The following is a 20,170-nucleotide window of genomic DNA, read 5'->3' on the forward strand; positions in this document are numbered from 1 at the left end:
AGTGATTTAAACAGTCACCTTCCACTGTGAATCCCACGTGCTCCCCTGATGCAGCGGTACACTCAATACTCTCCACATGCTTGGATGTCTGCGTCTGAGGGTGGAATCGAACCCAGGTCCATGGCGCTGTAAGGCAGCAGCACTAACCACTGAGCAAAATTACCACCCAATACTCTCCACTTGAGGGTCCAGCAACATTCAAGAAGCTCAACACCATCAGTGTTGGAGTAGGCCAATTGATTAGAATGTCATGCAGCAACTTGACCATTCACTCCCTCCTTAATAATAGTAGTGGGCTACCTTACCATCCACATGGTACATGGCTGAAGTTCACCAAGGCTACTCCAACAGCACCTTTCAAACTTCCAGCCTCTGGTTCCTAGAAGAACGAGGACAGTATTGGCTACAAGGGAATACCACCACTGTTAAATTCTACTCCATGCCACTCACCATCCTGACGTGGGAATATATTACCGTCCCTTCCCTGTCACTGGGTCAGAATGTGGAACTCCCTCTCCATGAGCACTGCACCCCAAGGTTTCCAGTTGTGAAGGAGACTGCTCACTACCGCCACCTCCAGGGTAATAAAGGATATAAAACAATGTTGGCACAGCCAGCAATGCCTATATGCCACGAACAACTAAAACTAAAAATAACATCAGGAGTTCACTAGCCATGACATACCCAAACAGCTCTGGTCAGCAGGTTATTCCTTTGCCAATCATGATTGACAGCATTGTCAATGACTCCTGCCAATACTTTGCTGATGATCAAACTGGTAAGACAGTAATTGGCTGAGTTGGATTTGTGCATTTTATGGATAGGCCATTACCTTGACAGTTTTCCACATTATCAGGCTGTTGCTGATATTGTACTAGAACAGCTTGGGGAGAGGTACACCTAGCTCTTGAGAAAAATCTTCAGTACTCTTGCCAGAATATTGTCAGGACTTACAGCCTTTTTCAGTATCCAGTACCTTAAGCCATTTCTTGATATCATGGAACAAAGTAAATTGGTTGAAGACTGGCATGGGAGGAGGCTAACTTGGACCATCCACGCAGCGTTTCTGGCTGAAGATCGTTGCAAGCATTACAGGCATGTTTTTTGCACAATCTGCTGAGCCCACACAGTTAAGAAAGGGGATATCTGCAGCACCTTCTCCTCCCGTGAGTTGTTTAATTGCCCAACGTTGTTTACAGCCATTACAGCTTTGGTGCAAATATGGATGAAGGAACTGGATTGCAGAGGTGATGTGATAATGACCACCCTTCAAAGCAGTTTTTAATCCAGTGTGGTATAATTGAGCCCTTGCAAACCTCGAGTCAATGGGAATCATCGAGAAAACTCTGCCAGGTATAATTCCAACTGGGACAAAGTGACAGTAATGTTCACGTTACACACGTACCAGGTAATGATTGTCTCCACCACAGAAGATGCTGCAGAGTTGGAGGTTATCAGGGACAACCTGATAGAAGCAGTATATAAAATTATGCGAGGCATGGATAGGGTATGTGGTTAGAGTCGTTTCCCGAGGGTGGAAATGTCAAATACTAAGAGCTGAGAGGGGAATGTCGTAAAGGAGATGTGTGAGGAAACTTTTTTATATATACAGAAGTTGCTTGGATTGCGCTGCCAGGGAAGGTGGTAAAAGCAAACACAATTGCAATATTTTAGAGGCGTTTAGACGGACATGAACAGCCAGGAAACAGACAGACAGGGACCATGTGCAGGCAGTTGGGATTAGTTCAGAATGACATCATGATCAGCACAGACATGGTGGATTGAAGGTCCTGCTTTTCTGCTGTACTGCTGTATGTTGGAAGAGGCAATCTAACCATGTCTCCTTGACATTCATTGACAAAGCCACCACTAAATACCTACTGTCAATATCCTGGGATTACCACTGACCAGAGGCAGAACTGGACTAGTCATATAAAAATTATCACTTCAAGAACAGGTCAGAGGCTGGGAATTCTACAGCAAGAAGCTCATCTCCAAGATCAAAGTCAGGCTCTTGATGTAAATTTGCTCGCTGAGCTGGAAGGTTCATTTCCAGACGTTTTGTCACCCTACTAGGTAACATCTTCAGTGGGCCTCAGGCAAAGCACTGTACATGATTCCTGCTTTCTATTTAGATGTTTGGGTTTCTTTGGGTTGGTGTTGTCATTTCCTGTTGTATAGGCACAGTACAACAAGCCATAGATATTAGACAGCAACAAACACAGAAAATGAAAAAAACTAGACCTGCAGAAGAAACTAGACAAACTTACATAAAATAACAAAACTGGCAACACAGAAGCATGGATAAAAAACTTATCTGACCGACCCTTAACAGATACTGAAAAAGCCGTCTTAGGAAGAGGATTAAATTACAACTGCCAGGATGCGGACAAGAAAGATTTCTTAGCAACATTAGAAACAACACTAAAAGACAGCCAACTCACAGAAGAAACCCAGCAAACCATCAGACAAGTAGTCACACCAACATTACACAGAAAAAAGGAAGGCAACACATTCAATACACAAGAAAGGAAAGCACTGGAAAGACTAAAAAAAAAATTGTTATCCTACTCGCAGACAAAGGACGCTTGACAGTCATTCATAATCGAAGAAACTACATTGATAAAGTGAATGCACTACTTACAGATACCAACACTTACCAACAAGTGGTAATAGACCCGACCCCACAACTAGAGAACCGAATCAGAGCCTTACTCAAAAAAACTTCCGAAAATGAAACCAGACAGATCCAAACACGCCACGCTTCTACAGATTACCCAAAATTCACAAACCAGGAGCCCCCCTCAGACCCATAGTCTCGCTACCTGGAACACCAACTTACAGATTAGCCAAGGAGTTACAACAAAGACTAAAACATTCAGTAGAAGACTCACACCACTCCATCCACTCCACCCAAGAATTCCTGAGGACTATCAAAGACACTAAGATAGAAGAGGATAAAATAATGGTCTCCTTTGATGTAACAGCCTTGTTTACATCAATCAACATTAACCTAGCCAAGAAAACACTGACTATTTATTAGAAGACCCAACGACACACACACCAAACACCACTAACTTCATCAGCAAGGACAGTATCGTCAAGCTACTGGACCTGTGCCTTACCACACATTTCATCTTCAACAACAAAACCTACAGACACACCAACGGAACACCTATGGGATCTCCGATATCAGGGTTCTTAGCAGAGGCAGTAATGCAGAGACTTGAACAAACAGCTCTGCCAACCATCCAACCCAAGATTTGTGGATCCAAGTACGTGGATGACACCTTTGTCATCACGAAGCAAAATAAATTAGAGGAAACCTTCAAGACCATCAATAATACCCTTACTGACATAAACTTCACTAAAGAGGAGGAAAACAACAACAAACTGCCATTCCTAGATGTCACAGTAGAGCGAACAGCCAATGGGGAGCTTCAAACCAGTGTATACAGGAAAACAACATATACAGACCAAATATTGAACTACAGGAGCAATCATCCCAACACCCACAAATGAAGTTGCATCAGATCATTATTTCAATGAGCCACCACACACTGCAGCGCAGAGGAAAATCACCTATACCGTGTATTCAAAAATAAATGGGTACCCAATGAACACAATATCGATTTCTCAGCAACAAACCCAAACAAGCAGTCAAAACACATCCAGAAACCCTAGCCACTCTCTCCTACATCAAAGACATCTCGGAAATGACTGCCAGACTACTCAGACCCCTTGGCATCATGGTAACCCACAAACCCACCAACACACTAAAACAGCAGCTAATGAACTTGAAAGACCCTATACAGACACCAAACAAATGTCATTTACAAAATACCATGCAAGGACTGTAACAAACACTACATTAGACAAACAGGAAGAAAACTAGCCATCAGGATACATGAACACCAACTAGCTACAAAACTATATGGCCCTCTCTCACTAGTATCCTGACATACAGATAAAGAAGGACACCACTTTGACTGGGACAACACATCCATCTTAGGACAAGCCAAACAGAGACATGCGCGAGAATTCCTAGAAGCACGGCATTCCAACCGGAACTCTATCAACAAACACATCGAGTTAGACCCCATCTACTAGTCACTGAAAAAAAGAACAGGAAGTGACATCACCACAGGAAATGACAACACCAACCCAAAGAAACCCAGACATTTAAAAAGGAAGCAGGAATCATGTACAGTGCTTCACCTGAGGCCCACTGAAGATGTTACCTAGTAGGTTGATGAAACGTCTGGAAATGAACCTTCCAGCTCAGCGAGCAAACTTACATCCAGAACCTCAACCTGAGTTACAAATCTTCTCAAAACAATAAAGGCAGGCGTTTGAAGGAGGGTCTTCCATCTCCAGCAACACTGAAGAAGCTCATGACCAACCAGGACAAAGCATCACACTTGACGAGCACCCCATCTGCCACCTTCAACATATACTTTCTTCATCGCTGACAGTTGTGTTTTGATTTTAGTCACTCACGAGATGTGGGCATCACTGGCCAGGCCAGCATTTATTGCCCATCTGTAATTGCCCAGAGGGCTGTTAAATGTCAACCAAATTGCAGTGGGTCTGGAGTCACATGTAGACCAGACCAGGTAAGGACGGCAGATTTCATTCCCTAACAGACGTTAGTGAACCAGATAGGTTTTTCCTGACAAATGATAATGATTTCATGATGGTCATTAAACTCTTAATTTTGGATAGTTATTAAATTCAAATTGTACCATCTGCCAAGGCAGGATTTGAGCCTGGGTCTCTGAATTAATATTCTGGAGATTATGCCACTAGACCATCGCTACCTGTGTGTGCCATCTGCCAGATGCACTGTAGCAACCCACCAGTGCTCCTTCCATGACCCCTAACATTTAGAAGGACAAGAGCTGCACATACATGGGAACCCCATCTCCTAAAGGTCCACTTCCAAGGCTCACGCCATTTTGACATGGAAATATATCATTGTTCCTTCAGTGTTGCTGAGTCAAAATCAGAGAATTTCCTCCCTGTCAACACTGCAGGTATTCCTACACCTCAAGGGCTGCTAGAGTTCACAAAGGGGCACACTATCACCTTCTCCCAGGTAAGCAGGAATGGGAAATAAATGCTGGTTTAAGCATCAATGCCCACATCCCAGGAGCAAGTAAATAAAACCTGTCCTTCCACTTTTCTCGATTCTAAAAAAACAGTACAAAAACTACATTATAGGTCGTTCTGCTATAATGCGCATTTCGTTGCCGAGCATTCGCTGTAACGCAATTGACAAATTGGGGACACCATTTCGAAAGCGTGACCTTTTAAAACGCATGTTGGATGTAACGCGATTACATCACCAACATTTTAAGTGCTGTTTCTAAAGCATGATTTTTCTATAACGTGGGGTTGCCCGTGAACACAACCATCGTGTTATAGAAGAGCTACCTGTATCTCTCCTTCCTACGTGGCAATGTGTTTATTTTTCACTGATCGCCATTTTAGGTATCATGTGGTAATACAAGCCAACACATCCTTTTACAAGAGCTAAACTGGTTCCTGAGCAAAGATGTCAATTACTATCAAATAAGCTGTTCAGTTATAATTTTAATGATTTGTTAGCAACTTCAGAATCAATGACCTTGACATTAAACACCTCATAATTTGGTTCGTGTCACATACGTCAGTTTAACTTTTTTTTTGGCGGGGTGGAGGATCTGTAATCTCACCGTGTTGAGAGTTATGTACAATTAAAAATGGATCTTTGTGAATTGCATTTCACAATCGGAATGGCAGAGAACTTACTGCTGGGAAAATGACCTGTGGTTCCCAACACTTCTGAATTAAACTGCTCTTATGTTTAAAGGTAATATTTGCACACAACAGAAGGGCAGCAAAGGGAAGATCCTAATTCCAGCATCGGCAGCCTTTAATTGCACATAAATGGCAGTATCTGGGAGGGAGGCTGCAGAAGCTGATGATTTGCAAGAAATTGGATGATCACTAGCTCCAAGGTATGTATATCTTACACTTGTCATCTGCTGTTGCATGGGTGTGTTCATACAAACTATGCACAAGTGTTCCATATTGAAAATGCCCAATTAAATGGACTACTAATAATATCCCATCTGCTGTCTTTGCAGAGCGTGAAGAATCTAATTCTGCAGCTTCAGAACTGAGCATCATTATCCCTGCTTGGACCAAGCAGCATCTTAAGACATTATTTAGCAATGAGGGTGCTGTATAGAGTGATGCAGTAGGCACTAGCATTGTAGGCAGGGGAGAGTTATCAGTCATTCAGGAGTCGGCTCATACAGGGCTGGAGTCTGGGGGAAAACGCTGGTTATGAGTTGCCCCAAGTTACAGATCAAAGTGTCGCAATGATTGCCCCGTTACAGTTACATCAGTATCGCATCAGTTGTTATTGCACCCAGTGTGTTTCACATACACTTCAGGTCGGAATGGGCAAGCTACCTGCTCTTTCTTTTAACCTGCCCAAGTGCCCACTTTCAACTGGATAGGCCAGATTCAAATCAAATAAAATCAGAAATTTCTGGTGAAACTCTTCGGATTTGGCAGCATCTGTGGGAGAAACAAGAGTTAACATTTTGAACCTGGTGACAGTTCAGTACAGTCCAAAGTCACCGGACTCAAAATGTTAACTCTGCTTTCTTTGCACAGTTGGTGCCAGACCTGCTGAGTTCCTGCAGCAGTTTCTGTTTTTGTTTCAGATTTCCGGTTCTTTGCTTTATGTTAGAATTAAAATCAACCCTCCTGCAGTCTGATAGCAAGTACTCAGTGTAACACCCTGCCCCTTCCACAGGAAACACTCTGACTCCAATCCTTCCAATGTTCACTGGAATTTCTCCCCCTCACAATTCAAGCTGGAACTCTTTTTTTCTCTCAAAACGTTGTTCAAATTCATCATTTGTTAATTCCGTTGGCTCTCCTCACCTTCCCCAGTTGAAGCTGCACTACTTCTGTCATTTAAATTGATAGCCTTCGACAGCTCAGTGCTCGATGGCACTTATTCTTTCTTTAAGTCAAGCCTACACTTCCTCCATTCCATATCCACAACGTTCACTCTATCCTCTTTAATGTTTGAACTCCTCTTTATCCTCACCACAAAATGAAACTCCCACATCCTTTATTTTCCTCTTTATCGACATTCATTGATGATTCCTCCTTCAGCACAGTTCCTAAACCTCATTGTGAAGTGTGTCCAGTTTGTGGCCCGTGTAGTGTCCAGTCTTTATAAGAATTTCCACTGACAGTAAGCAGGGAACACACTGATATTTATTTACCTTACAGCTCAAACGGTGAGAGAGGTAGATGTTGGGGTGGAGATAACATCCATAAATGTCTTGACAAACGATTATCCTATAAGAGGGATTTCATGAGCACATGGTTAATAATTGGGATACATCAATAATGTATGTGGAGGACAAAAGTACAGGGTGAGAATGACCGTGATCTGGGCCACCAGCTGTAGAAATAGCACCAGGCATTGTCTCAGAGAGCAGTGAACTCACATCGAGACTCCCGACACGCTTGTGGATTCGTCAGAGATATTCCAAGATAGAAGTACTGGCTTTTCTGAATCTCGGGCAACTTACCAAATGACTGAACAACTATCTACCACAATTACACTGTTAGCAGCAGAATATGTCGAAAAATGGTGTAGAGATGTATTATCAGCCAAGAAGATGCAAACATTGCCGAAAACACGTGTGAGGTTAACAGCTCATGCACTTTTTCACTGAATAAAGTTATATCTCATCTCTATCTCTTGTACAGGAAATTATTTTTTGTTCCCAAACGTAGACCAAACTGCAATTATATAGTTCTTCAAAATTGAACAGGGAAATGAACCAGCAGATTCCTGTTTATCAACATATCCAGTATGGTGGCAGCTGTCGGAACCCACAACCTCCTTCAAAATGATATCCGTTTCCTTCTTGAGCTGTCTGCCTCAATCCATCCAGATCTGCTCGTACTTGCACATTTTCACCCTCCCAGCATTCACTGGCAAGGTTGTGTTTCCATACTCAAATCTGTGATGAGGTCTCTGTCCATCTACTGTTTGTAAAGTATGTCCATGCTCTTGTAGTTTTTCACAGCTTCACTGGAACAGATTGTACATTTCCCATCCTCAAAGATAGTCCTGATATCTGATGCATTACTCATTGCATCACCTATCCATTGCATCAGTGTGGGCTTTGTGTGACAGCAGTATCACCTCTGGGCGCACTATCTAACTTGTATTTTCCAGGGAACAAGGCCATTATCCAAGATGAGTTGTTCACGTTTACTTGCTCCAGAACAAAGATTAAACCCCCCTGAAATGTGTTTTGATGTGCATTCCTTTTCTGATAATGGTTGCAGATTTGCATATCAGAATAATACATAAAACTAAAGCATGCAGCACAACTGTTTGGTGTATAAGTGATTGCATTCATAGGGGCATAGGGTCAGTTAGCTCAATTCACTGGACAGCTGGTTTGCAATGCAATGTTGCACAACAGTGTGGGTTCAGTTCCTGCACCAGCTGAGGTGACCATGAAAGATTCTCCTCCTCAATCTCTCTCTGTGCCTGAGGCATGGTGCCCTTCAGGTTAAACTACCACCAGTTGTCTCTAATAAGAGGGCAGCCCTGTGGTCTGGTAAGTCTGTAGTGACTTTACCTTTTTTGCATTCATAAACATAGTCGCAGTGTTCACTTTGTAGAGAGTACTGTAGTAAATTGCTGCTAGTCCTTGCTGAATTTTCTTATAGGTGGCTGTACTTTGGAACAGAACTTTGGTTCCATTCTTAACTGTGGGCATTCATTTCAGGTAATTTTTGTAAATACATTTTTGCATCGGAGCAAGACCCAAAATTAGCAGCAAGATCAAGGCAAAGCCCATTACTGCATCAGACCTGCTCTGTTTCTCTTGTCCAGATGTTTCTTGTTCAGCTTCATTCAGTGGAAAATACAATCTATACAATTCCTTCCCTGTGACACCTTGCAGTTGTGTTGAAGTAACTACAAAAGATGGTCCCTGAATATCTTCCATTTTTCTTTTTTTCAAGCTGGCATGTTATAGAGCCCTTGTCTGTTAGAGTTAATTTATTTAGAACTTTATAACTAAATCTCTGCTGTAATTGGATTGATACGTGATTAAAGGTAGAATACAGACTCAGTTTAGCAATGACAACAAAACATAAATTTTGCATGATACAGAATTAGTCTATTATTACACTAATAATTATCTTGACAGTTTTCTGAGCAAATTCTCAAAGACTAAGCATTTTAAAATTAAGATATATGACTATTTGTCTTGAACACAAAAGTTAAATCAATAAACAAGTAAACACTTCTTATTAAATATAATATTATACTATTTTCCATAATGCTGTCTGAACACAGCAAGATTTCTAATAAAAGCTTGATTTTGTTTGGTGTAGCACGGTTATCAAAGTGCTTAATTGTTCAAGAAAGACTGACAATATAATTTTACTGTGGCAATGAAACATATTATGTTTCTGTGTGGTATGAAACACCTAATAGAAAATTATGTGTTCTTAAAGTGATACCTCCATGGCTGGAAAGCTGAAACTGCTTCATAATTCAGAATCAAAAAGGGACAAGGCATTTCTATAACAACTTGTATTTGTCCGTGCAGTAAATCTCTAGCTTTTCCTGGGTGTTTAGGAAGGGGCATTTATTGTAGACAAGAGACTGATAAAATTTGTGTGTTGTTAAAGACAAGAGATTATGCAACAGGCATTTTAGTTGCCTGTAGTAAGGCAACATTGGTCATTATTAAGTGCAGCAAAGTGAATTCTGGCAACTATAATTAGAATATAAATTACTGCATCCATTGCAACAACATTAATGAGGCTACATTCTAAATCAGGATACTATACAGAAAATCATATCCTGAAAGGAAATTTAGTGTTTCTATTTTTTTCCATTCTGACATCTATTTCCTCCTGCTTCCATGTATTTTTCTTTTAATGACAAGTTCATTTCAGAACCAATGGAGAAGAATATTTTCAATAAATGGTAACTAGCTATGCCATCATTTTAGGACTATTTGAATGACCTTTTTTCCACTCTGTAGAGCCAAGAACGATCTTAACAAAATTTCCAAACTTCTCAAATCAATAATGTAGCAATTTTAGTTTAAACCATGATAAAGTACAGCTTTGTTGCTGACAGTTAAAATTGGACATTTTGGGAACTATTTAACTTGATGTTGACAGTGAGGTTGAGCTCCACAGAGTTGACAGTATATTTTTGGAACCAAGGAAATGTTATTGGAAAATTACTGGGTTGAAGTGATTTTAAGTTAACATCTCTATAATCTTGATGGGAGGAGAGACAGAAATTAACTCAATATGTAAAAAAATATATGTTGAATAATTGTAGCTTGACCCTGAAGTGATTCCAGACAATTTGGGTTGAACTGTTGGTGTCTAGTTAGATCCTATTTAGAGAATAGGAGACATTAAATATTTCAAGTTACTTCTGTCAATGTATTTCTGTTCAATATGTGTGTTGCAATAAGTGTCAGCTATGATTCAGTTAATGAGACTCTCACTTCTCAGTCAGAAAGGTCCATATTTAAATACTACTTGAGGAATTTGAATATCAAAACCAAGTTTCACTCTTTGTTGCATTGCCGAGTGAGTTCTGCACTGCCAGAGGTGTTGCCCTTCAGATGAGATGCTAAGCTAAGGCTCAGGCTTTATCCTCCAGAGGTCTTTAAAGACGCCATGGTCCTACTTCATGTAAGAGTAGATGAGTTCTCCCTGTAGCCTGGCCAATATTCATTTCTCTATTAACATTATAAAAACAGGTCATCTGGTTAATATAATGTTGCAGTTTGTGGAGCTTCCTGTGTGCAATTTGGGTGCTGCATATCAGAAGCACTTTAGTAGACTGCTTCTGAGACCAGTAGTCATGAATGACATAAATGCAAGTCTGGCTTTACTGTTCTGTTTTGCCTGTTATTGTGATAGTAGCATGCAACATTGGATGCATGCAATTGTTGAAAATTAATCTTTGCTGCTTTTCCTGTCATGGGACACCATGCTATACAGTAAAATCATTAATTTTTTCAGGATGATTGGATCAAGGGTTTTGTGGAGCAATTAGGAACGCACATAGTCTGCATGAATTCATTGGAGAGTTTTGTTGTGAACTGACTTATTCAGGAAAACTGCATTTCGGCTTTAAAGAGTAATATTAAGATGGACTCCTGCAGAGACAATCACAAAGAGTTGTGGGAAGGTGAGCAGAAGGATGCAGACAGAGGAATTGCACTTTGAAAACTGCAGTGAAGAAGCTGTTGCTATATTCACATTTGAAAAAAAATATGAAAAACTGGCTGCAAAATGCTGACTCTTCTCTCATACACAATCCATCTTTTAGACAGCTACAAAAATGAGGTTCTAGGATGCACTTACTCAGCTGGTACGTATAATGTTTGTACAGTGTAAATATAACTTCTGATTTTGTGATTTCATTTTATTGCTTTCAAAACAGTATGGTTCCTCTTTGGAAATTTAAAACTGCACTGTATAAAGCTTTCTAACATGTATTCCATTTAAGATACTGTAAAATTGTCACTGAATTTTCTTTTGCTAAAATGCCATTGTTCATTGTCTCTAGAGCTTACTTTTTACCATGAAGCATCAGTGAGCTTGCTGTCTCTAAGTTAGAAATTCTAAATGCCACTTGAAAGGTTTGTACTTAACATGGGGTATTGGATGGAGGAAACAAAATGCACTGTACATTTTCGATGACAGCAGTGGCAAAATTAGGGATAATTAGGGAAAAGAATCACACTAATTCTTCACTCATTTTTTCTTCAGAGTACAAGAATCGCACAAGAAACATGGTACTGATATGCCATACAGTGTGTATTTTGGCAGCTCTATAATTGCTTGGAGTCAGCTAAGATCGCTGAAATTGCAATGCTGTCAACAGCTCTTGATCCATTTTTTGTCACCTCATTATGCAGTGACAATACATGTTGTGTTATTATAAATACATATGTTTTTTTTAAAAGATTAAAATGTACAGTTTTTATAAACAGTATTTAACCAAGGATGGAGTAGATGTGTCATCAGGGCACCAGCAGTTTATGTTACTGTACAAACGTATCTGTAAATTCTTTATATCGATATAGCTAGTGCTTCAAATATGCACTGAAATGTTTGCCTGGGGAATGACAGAAAAGGTTATAACGTATTTAATGTATATAATGTTTTATTTAAGATGTGTTTTTATTGTATTCTGTACCTACCTGTAGTAATTGTTGTGAGGTTGCAAGATTGGTTTTTAGCACATTTTTTTGCCTTCATGCAGTGTGCACCCAAAGATATATCTTTGTAAAACAATTTCGTATGGACTTTTTATTTGTAAGATGCAGTATTATACGATGAATTTTGGAGTACAGATGATAATAAGCTCAGGGTGTCATTTCTGTTGACTTGCCTGATTTGATCTGTTTATTGAGTGGTTTGTGTGAAAAATATGAACATTTTTAACCATTTTTTAAACAAATCGTCTTCACATTACGTGTTCTTGAAGTTGTACTCAGTGACTGCCTGATTGTGTTTAGTTCAGTCCACATAAAATACAGAACCAGCATTACCATAGATGAGCTTTTCTCCTTGTTTCACCCCCCTTCTTCCCTCATCTTTTTCAGATTTACGTTTTTGCTTACACACACACAATAAATAACCTTCATTCATGGTCTACTGCCAACAGCACCCAAGATGAGAAGCGCACCTTTCTCCAGCTTTCTCATTGGTACATAATGTGCTTACCTAAGTCAGGATCATCAGGTGTAGAATATGAGGCTTGTGTGTTTGCTGCAGTCACTGAGCTTGTGCAGTAGTCTTCATCATTAAACCATTGCAGCTGTTGTGACCTACTTAAGATAAAGTCTGATCATTAGCTTTATCAGCATCCGGCGGGAAAAAAAGCCTAAATTCTCAAGAGTTATACTGATCCCTGGAATGGCACCACTGTCCTCTGAGGATGAAGACTAAGCCTATACTCTCTAAGTTTATAAGAATGAGAGATGATTTCATTGAAGCCCACACAAGTCTTTCTGGGTTCAACAGGGGAGAGATGGAGGGTTTCCCCCTGGCTGGGTTAGTTAGAATCAGAGGATATAATCTCTGTGGATCAGGCCATTTAGGACCAAGAGGAGAAGGAAAGACTTCACTCAGAGTTTAGAGGGTCTTTGGAGTTCTCCACCACAGAGTCTGAGAGGGCTCAGTTATTCAGTACCATCTTCATTAAATTTCTAGACAATGAAAGTATCGAGGAATAAGAGGTAGGGCAGGAGAGATGAAGTTAGGATTAAAGATCAGCTGTGCTATAGTTATATGGTGAAACTGGCTCGATGAGCAAGATATTCCTCAGTATTCCACAGACATCTATAGGAGTCAAACTTTCAGGGCTTTTTGTGGTTTGCAGACAAAAATTCTGCAATTGGCTTGGTCAGTTCTGCTCCATGGAACTCTTAATTTTACAAGATTGAGAGATTCTAAAGTGGAAATCAGGAGACCCTGGTCCTGTGACAGCAGAAACTCAGCTGCTGGAATGTTTTGGAGGTTATGTTTCTTCCATTTTACTGAACTATAAATTATCCCACCTGTATGCCACTCTGTCTGACTAATGGGGAATGAGATTTCGCCGACTGAGAGGACGGTAACTGTTCTGTGGTCTTGTTACTTGGTGCTGATATAGAGCAGTCTGCAGGTGTTTTTCATGGCAGTCAATCATTGGTTTGCAAAATGTTACACCTTGGCCATTCTCCTCCAAGCATTGTGTACCTCTTGCTAATGATTTGATGTTTCTTAGCAAAATCAAATGTTGGGAGAAGTGTACCTTACCTCCCTTGTAGCAAAATCACTTTCTTTGATTTGAACTACTTTCAAAGTGGGTACATTAGCTGATTTAAAAACATAAGAACCTTGTCTTCTGAACCTGTCGGACAATTTTTTAAAAAGGTGAAAAATTTGTTAATGAAGGAACTTTAGCCCTAAATCAATAACTAATGTGTCGGTATTGGATCAATAGTTGTCACTTTTCCTCCAAATCCGAAGGCACTGGGTTTAAACTCAGGCCAGAGATTTGAACACAAAATTGAACCTAACTGTATGGTCTATTACTAGGAGCAGGCTGCACAGTGAAAAATGTCATCTTTGAATGAGACATTAAACCAAGGTTCCATTTGCCATCTCCAACAAATATAAAATATCCCACAGTACTATTTGAAACAAAGAGATTTCTCTGTCCAAACTGATGTTTATTCCTCAACCAAGTAATAATTGTGGCAAATTAGCTGCTTTGATGTCCCAACATTTATCCTGAGATTGTGAATGGAAATATATAAAAGCCAGTTCTTTCCAGACAAAATAATGGAATCCATTCCAAAGATTCAGTTGGAGAAGTAATTATGAAGGAAAACCTAATTGATGTGATTTAAAAATACCTCTCACCAGGTAAACTCGTTCAACATCTTTTGAAGATGTTCCAAATAATGTGGCTATTGGAACTCCAGATGGTGGAATTTTATAAAAGCAAAATACCGCAGATGTTGGAAATCTGAAATATAAATGGGAATTCAACAGGTCTGGCAACATCTGTGGAGAGGGAAACTTAACATTTCTTGTCTGATATGATGCTTCGGAGCTACAAACTTTGACTCAGAAGATATTTGACAAAGTTCCATTTGAAAGGCTTTTAACTTGCCTGGAGCAGGGAACTGGTGATGGCAACAAAACTATCAACTTCCATTTATATAACATCCTTGGTACAGAAAAAAAGTCTTAGAAACTTGTAAACTAGGTACAAATGATAACTTATGGAACCTACTTGCAGAATGTTTCAGAATCTTCCACACACGTGTCATCTACTGCCTCTGTTGCTCCCGATGTGGTCTCTACATTGCCGAGACAGGACACTTATTTGTGGAACGTTTCAGAGAACATCTCTGGACACATGCATGAAACAACCCCACTACCCTGTGGCTGAACACTTTAATTCCCCCTCCCACTCCCCAGAGACATACAGCTCCTCTGCCTCCTCCACCACCAAACCCTAAACATCTGACACCTGGAGGAAGAACTCCTCTTCTTCCACCTTGGGGCCCTTCAGCCACATGGATTAATTTGGATTTCATCAGTTTCCTCATTTCCCCTCCCCACACCTTATCCCAAATCCAACCTTCCAACTCGGCACTGCCCTCTTGATCTGTTCTACCTGTCCATCTTCCTTCCCACCTATCCACTCCTCCCTCCTGTCTGACCTATCACCATCACTCCCAACTTCATCTACCCATTGCAGCTACCTTCACCCCAGCTTCACCCCTCCCATTTATCACTCAGCACCCTTGGGCCACAAGCCTCATTCCTGATGAAGAGCTTATGCTCAAATGTCAGCTCTCCTGCTTTGGATGCTAGCTGACCGGCTGTGCTTTTCCAGCGCCACACTCTTCGACAAATGAAAACTGTTGAGTGATATCTGACAGGGATCAATATTTGGACTTCTGCTTCTTATCTGCATACATGATCCAAAAATTAAAATCATTGGTTACCTTGTCAGATTTCCAAGAATGTTGGACATTAAGGACACAAAAACTTATATCTAAATTGCATTTGGGCCAGCAATGAAGAAGTGATCATGATAACAGATGGATTGTAAAATGTACATCACTTGGAATTGCAATGTTTCTTTTTCTCAGCTTTCAAAACAAAGTTCTTTCTTGCCCTTTCAAATTGGCACAAGTTTCAATTCCTGAATTGATTAATTTCAATGATTATCCCACTTCTTTCAGATTTCTTTTTACCTCCAACTTGTTGGTTTCCTCAAAGGAATAGGAACCAGTTACTTTCCTAAAAGGTGTTTGCATTTGGTCAAGGCCAAGTAATTAAGGGAATGGATTTAGCTGTGTTCAAGTCCTCCTCCATCAGTAGTGTCTCATCACGGGTCAAAGAGAATTGTGGGCGACTGGTGAGCGAGTTAGGCCATTGCTCACCACGAGTTACTGTAGGATATAACGTTGATTTTTTTTTAAGTTTCCCACTTAGGAAAATGTCAGCCTTTCATTGACTAAGGTCCTCCCTTCAATTTTGATGCATGATTCCTATGAAACATTCTTTTAAAGTTGAGATTTGTTTCATTGCTAATTTGTATGGGATCTGTCTGCACATGGCTTTCCCTTTAATGATTAAAGGAGCACAGAATTATTCTTAAAATTCTACATCAGGTGCAAAACAACTTCCAGGAAAAATAAAAGCCACTTATACAGCTCCTTGAATGTACTAAAACACCCCAAGGCCCTTTCGCAATCAGTTTCTTTAATTTCACAATTGAGGAAAATAATTTCAATTATAAATTTATTCATGGTATTAATTGGCTAACGATTTTTAAAAATCATTTCTAGAACTTATTAAAACTCATTGTAAAGTTTCAGACATGCAGATTGTTACCCGTAGACCTTCCTTTGGTTGGGAAGCAATCGAAATTCACATCACGATCCAGTCAGTAACTTATTAAATGAGAAGACTGCTTTTTTTTTGTGGATGCAATGAAGTAACTTCCTCTACTCCTGTTTGCAATTAAAAGCCATAATTTTAAGGTTCACATGTGATCGAGGGAAAGTGTACATAATCGCTTTGCTGATAATAATGTGATTCTGTGAAGATAAGAACTGATAATTCTCCCCCGTTTTTATTTAATTGAGAATGAATCCTGCACATGAGTGCAGTGTATATAGAGTCAAACAGAACCTTTGGTCCAACTCTTCCATGCCACCCAGATATCCTAAACTGCCCTAGTCCTATTTATCGCCATTCGTGTTTGTGTAAACATCCAGATGCCTTTAAATGTTATAATTATACCCACCTCCACCACTTCCTCTGGCAGCTCATTCCATACACGCACCACCCACTGTGAGAAAATGTTGCCCCTCTGGTCCCTTTAAATCTTTCCCCATCTCACCTTAAAGCTATGCCCGTTAGCTTTGGACTCCCTTAGCCTGGGAAAAAGACCTTGTCTACTCACCCTATCTGTGCCCCTCCTGATGTTATAAACTTGTGTAAGGCAGGATAGCTCAGTGGTTAGCACTCCTGCCTCTCAGCGCTAGGGACCTGGGTTCGATTGCAACCCAAAGTGACTGTGTGGAGCTTGCACATTCTCCCCACGTCATAGGGTCAGACTCGTGTTCAGCACGGAAACAGACCCTTCAGTCCAACTTATTCATGACATCCCAACCCAATCTAGTCCCACCTGCCAGCATCGGGCCCATATCCCTCCAAACCCTTCCTATCCATATACCCATCCAGACACCTTTTAAATGTTGCAATTGTACCAGCCTCCACCACTTCCTCTGGCAAATCATTCCATACACACACTACCCTCTGCGTAAAAATGTTGCCCCGTAGGTCTCTCTTATATTTTTCCCCTCTCACCCTAAACCTATGCCCTCTAGTTCTGGACTCCCCCACCCCTGGGAAAAGACTTCGTCTATTTATCCTGTCCATGACCCTTATGATTTTATAAACCTCTATAACGTCAGCCCTCGGCCTCCGATGCTCCAGGGAAAACAGCCCCAGCCTGTTCACCCTCTCCCTGCAGCTCAAATCCTCCAACCCTGGCAACATCCTTGTAAGTTTTCTCTGAACCCTTTCAAGTTTCACAACATCTTTCCGTTAGGAAGGAGACCAGAATTGCACGCAATATTCCAACAGTGGCCTAATCAATGTCCTGTGCAGCTGCAACATGACCTCCCAACTCCTGTACTCAGTACTCTGACCAATAAAGGAAAGCATACCAAACGCCTTCTTCACTATCCTATCTACCTGTGACTCCACTTTCAAGGAGCTATGGACCTGCATCTCCCAGACCCAGTGCTCTAGGGTTCCAGCTTTTGATTCACATCCAAGTTATAATCCCTTGAAATTGTTTAACAAAATCCAAGCATAACATACTGCAGAATACTAATGCTGTCCCCCACACATGCTGCTATTCACAGCATTTGGGAGAAATGTCTACTCACCAGACTAGTTTATTTCAACAAAGCACATTCCTGATTTTTGCTGCAGGTGAAATGACCCATTGAACAAAGGTATAATACAATGCAATTAACTGTACGTCACACACTAACTACCGTCTGTAGTTCTCTTGTATTCTCTCTGAAGATTACTTAGACAGCAGCAGAATGCTCTTTTTATATGTAGATACAGTAGGTTCCATGTATTCTTTTGTATCCTATAGACTCCACTGGTATTGTTGGCATTGTCACCCATCCCTTGAACTGAGCTGTTTGCAAAGCCAGTACTTTGGGCCTGGAGTCACATGTAGGCCAGACCGGGTGAGGATGGTAAATTTCCTTCTTTAAAGAGCTTCAGTGAACAAATTGGGTTTTTACGACAATTGAGAATATTCACAAAATCAAGACAAGCTCTTAATTCCAGATCTTTTTCTTAAATTCACTCGTGTATCAGGGGTGTTGCTGGCTGGGTCCAGTATTTATTGCCTATCCCTAGCTGCCTGTTGGGAAGGTGGGGGTGAGCTGCCTTCTTGAACCGCTGAAGTCCACCTGCTGTAGGTAGACCCTCACTTCCCTTAGGGAAGGAATTGTATTGATTTAATTTAAATTCCTGCTGCCATGGTTAAATGTAAACCAATGTCTCCAGACCCATTAACTTGACTCTCTGGATAACTAGCACAGCGACATTACTACATTGCAACACCTGCTCCAAAGGTTGCTCCCGGTTGTGTGTTGTTACCCCATTCACCCACCCTCCACTCTAGCTTTGCGGCTGTAACAGTGCTGGTTCATGCACTGAACATCAGTACCTTTGCCTCAATGTGGATTGTGTCTGGTGTCAACAGAGTGACATATGACCTGTTCACCACTGCTGTTCCATTTTCCAACTCAGTCTCCTGTCCCACACCACATCTTCCCTCACCCACATGCTCACAGCTCCTCCCCCTGAGCCCTCAGTCAGCGAGAGTTCAGGAAAGGGAGGCAGGGACCAGCAGACGTCATGAGTGAGGTGTAGGTAGAAGGGGCTAGCATATTTGTTTTATATTTTAAAAATTATTTTAAATGTCATTTTGTTTACTCACATAGGTATTTAGGAATGTGAAGTATTTCAACTTAGATCTGCAAGGTACGATGTTTTGATTTTTTTTCTGGCTAGAGAGCCTACTGAACTAATCTAACAGCTTTTACCTTGGTTCTACCGGGAAAATCTGATTCACTTAAAATTTTTTCACTTAAAGATGCATTTCCCAGGAACGCAACTACAGAGTTAAATGAGGAATTGCTGTGCTGTTCCAACATTCAATCCACTCCAGCTTCTGGCAAGAGGAATAGAAAATTCAACAGTGCAAGTTGGTCTCTGGGTTATAACAATTTTTTTTGGATTTAAAGTTCTTGGAGATGCTGTCACCCATTGGCTTGATTACATGTTGTGTGGATACTGCTGCAAAGTTTACCCCTATCTCAACCAGATATACCATAATTTCATCAAGGAACATCAACATGGAATGTTTGAACAGCCTCTTAAAAGGAGTAAAGGTACGTTAATGTGGCAGCTATGAGAGAAATCTCTATGTGAAAACACTGGCTAAACAAGAAAAGATGGCTAAATGATTTTCTGTGTTTGTACTTGCTGAATTCTGTTTGATAAAAGAATTGCCTTTTCCAGCAATAGAAATCGTACCTTGGATTGGAAAATACATTTCATGGGAAGCCCATGCAATAAAAAGATTAGTGTCGATGAAAATAAACATGGGGAAATTTTGAGTGTAAAGCTACTAAGTATTCTTTCTGAAAACAAAATGGTTTACATTCTTAATGTATAAAATAAATAAAAATTCTAAAGCCATCCAGGACTTGAAGTTAAACAGTTAATCGTATACAGAGCAAAATTATTGAAACAAGTCATATTTAACAACGTTTTTTAAGCTAAATTTAAAAATATCTCTGAAATGGCATCATTGTTCTTAGAGCAAGTTGCCAAACATTGTGGGATTTGGAATTGTAAATATTATTTATTTATGGGGTTGGAATCCCATTTTGCACAGAACAGAATACCTTTTTATCAGACAAAAAGTAACAAGGAAAGAGACACAAGAGGTCAACGATAACATTTTACTCTG

The 20,170-nt window shown here is 40.4% G+C and overlaps 1 protein-coding gene across 1 annotated transcript in view; it reads left to right on the plus strand.

Annotated features, from left to right (window-relative positions):
• The window catches only part of ahdc1 (AT hook, DNA binding motif, containing 1), a 207,661-nt gene extending 188,537 nt beyond the window's left edge, over positions 1-19,124 (plus strand). The window contains exon 6 of the mRNA XM_072547958.1: positions 11,098-19,124. The gene's annotated coding sequence lies outside the window, so the exon portion shown is untranslated. The remainder of the gene's footprint in view (positions 1-11,097) is intronic.
• The last annotated feature ends 1,046 nt before the right edge of the window (positions 19,125-20,170 follow it).

This window comes from Chiloscyllium punctatum, chromosome 27, assembly GCF_047496795.1.
Source record: "Chiloscyllium punctatum isolate Juve2018m chromosome 27, sChiPun1.3, whole genome shotgun sequence".
Taxonomy (NCBI): Eukaryota; Metazoa; Chordata; class Chondrichthyes; order Orectolobiformes; family Hemiscylliidae; genus Chiloscyllium; species Chiloscyllium punctatum.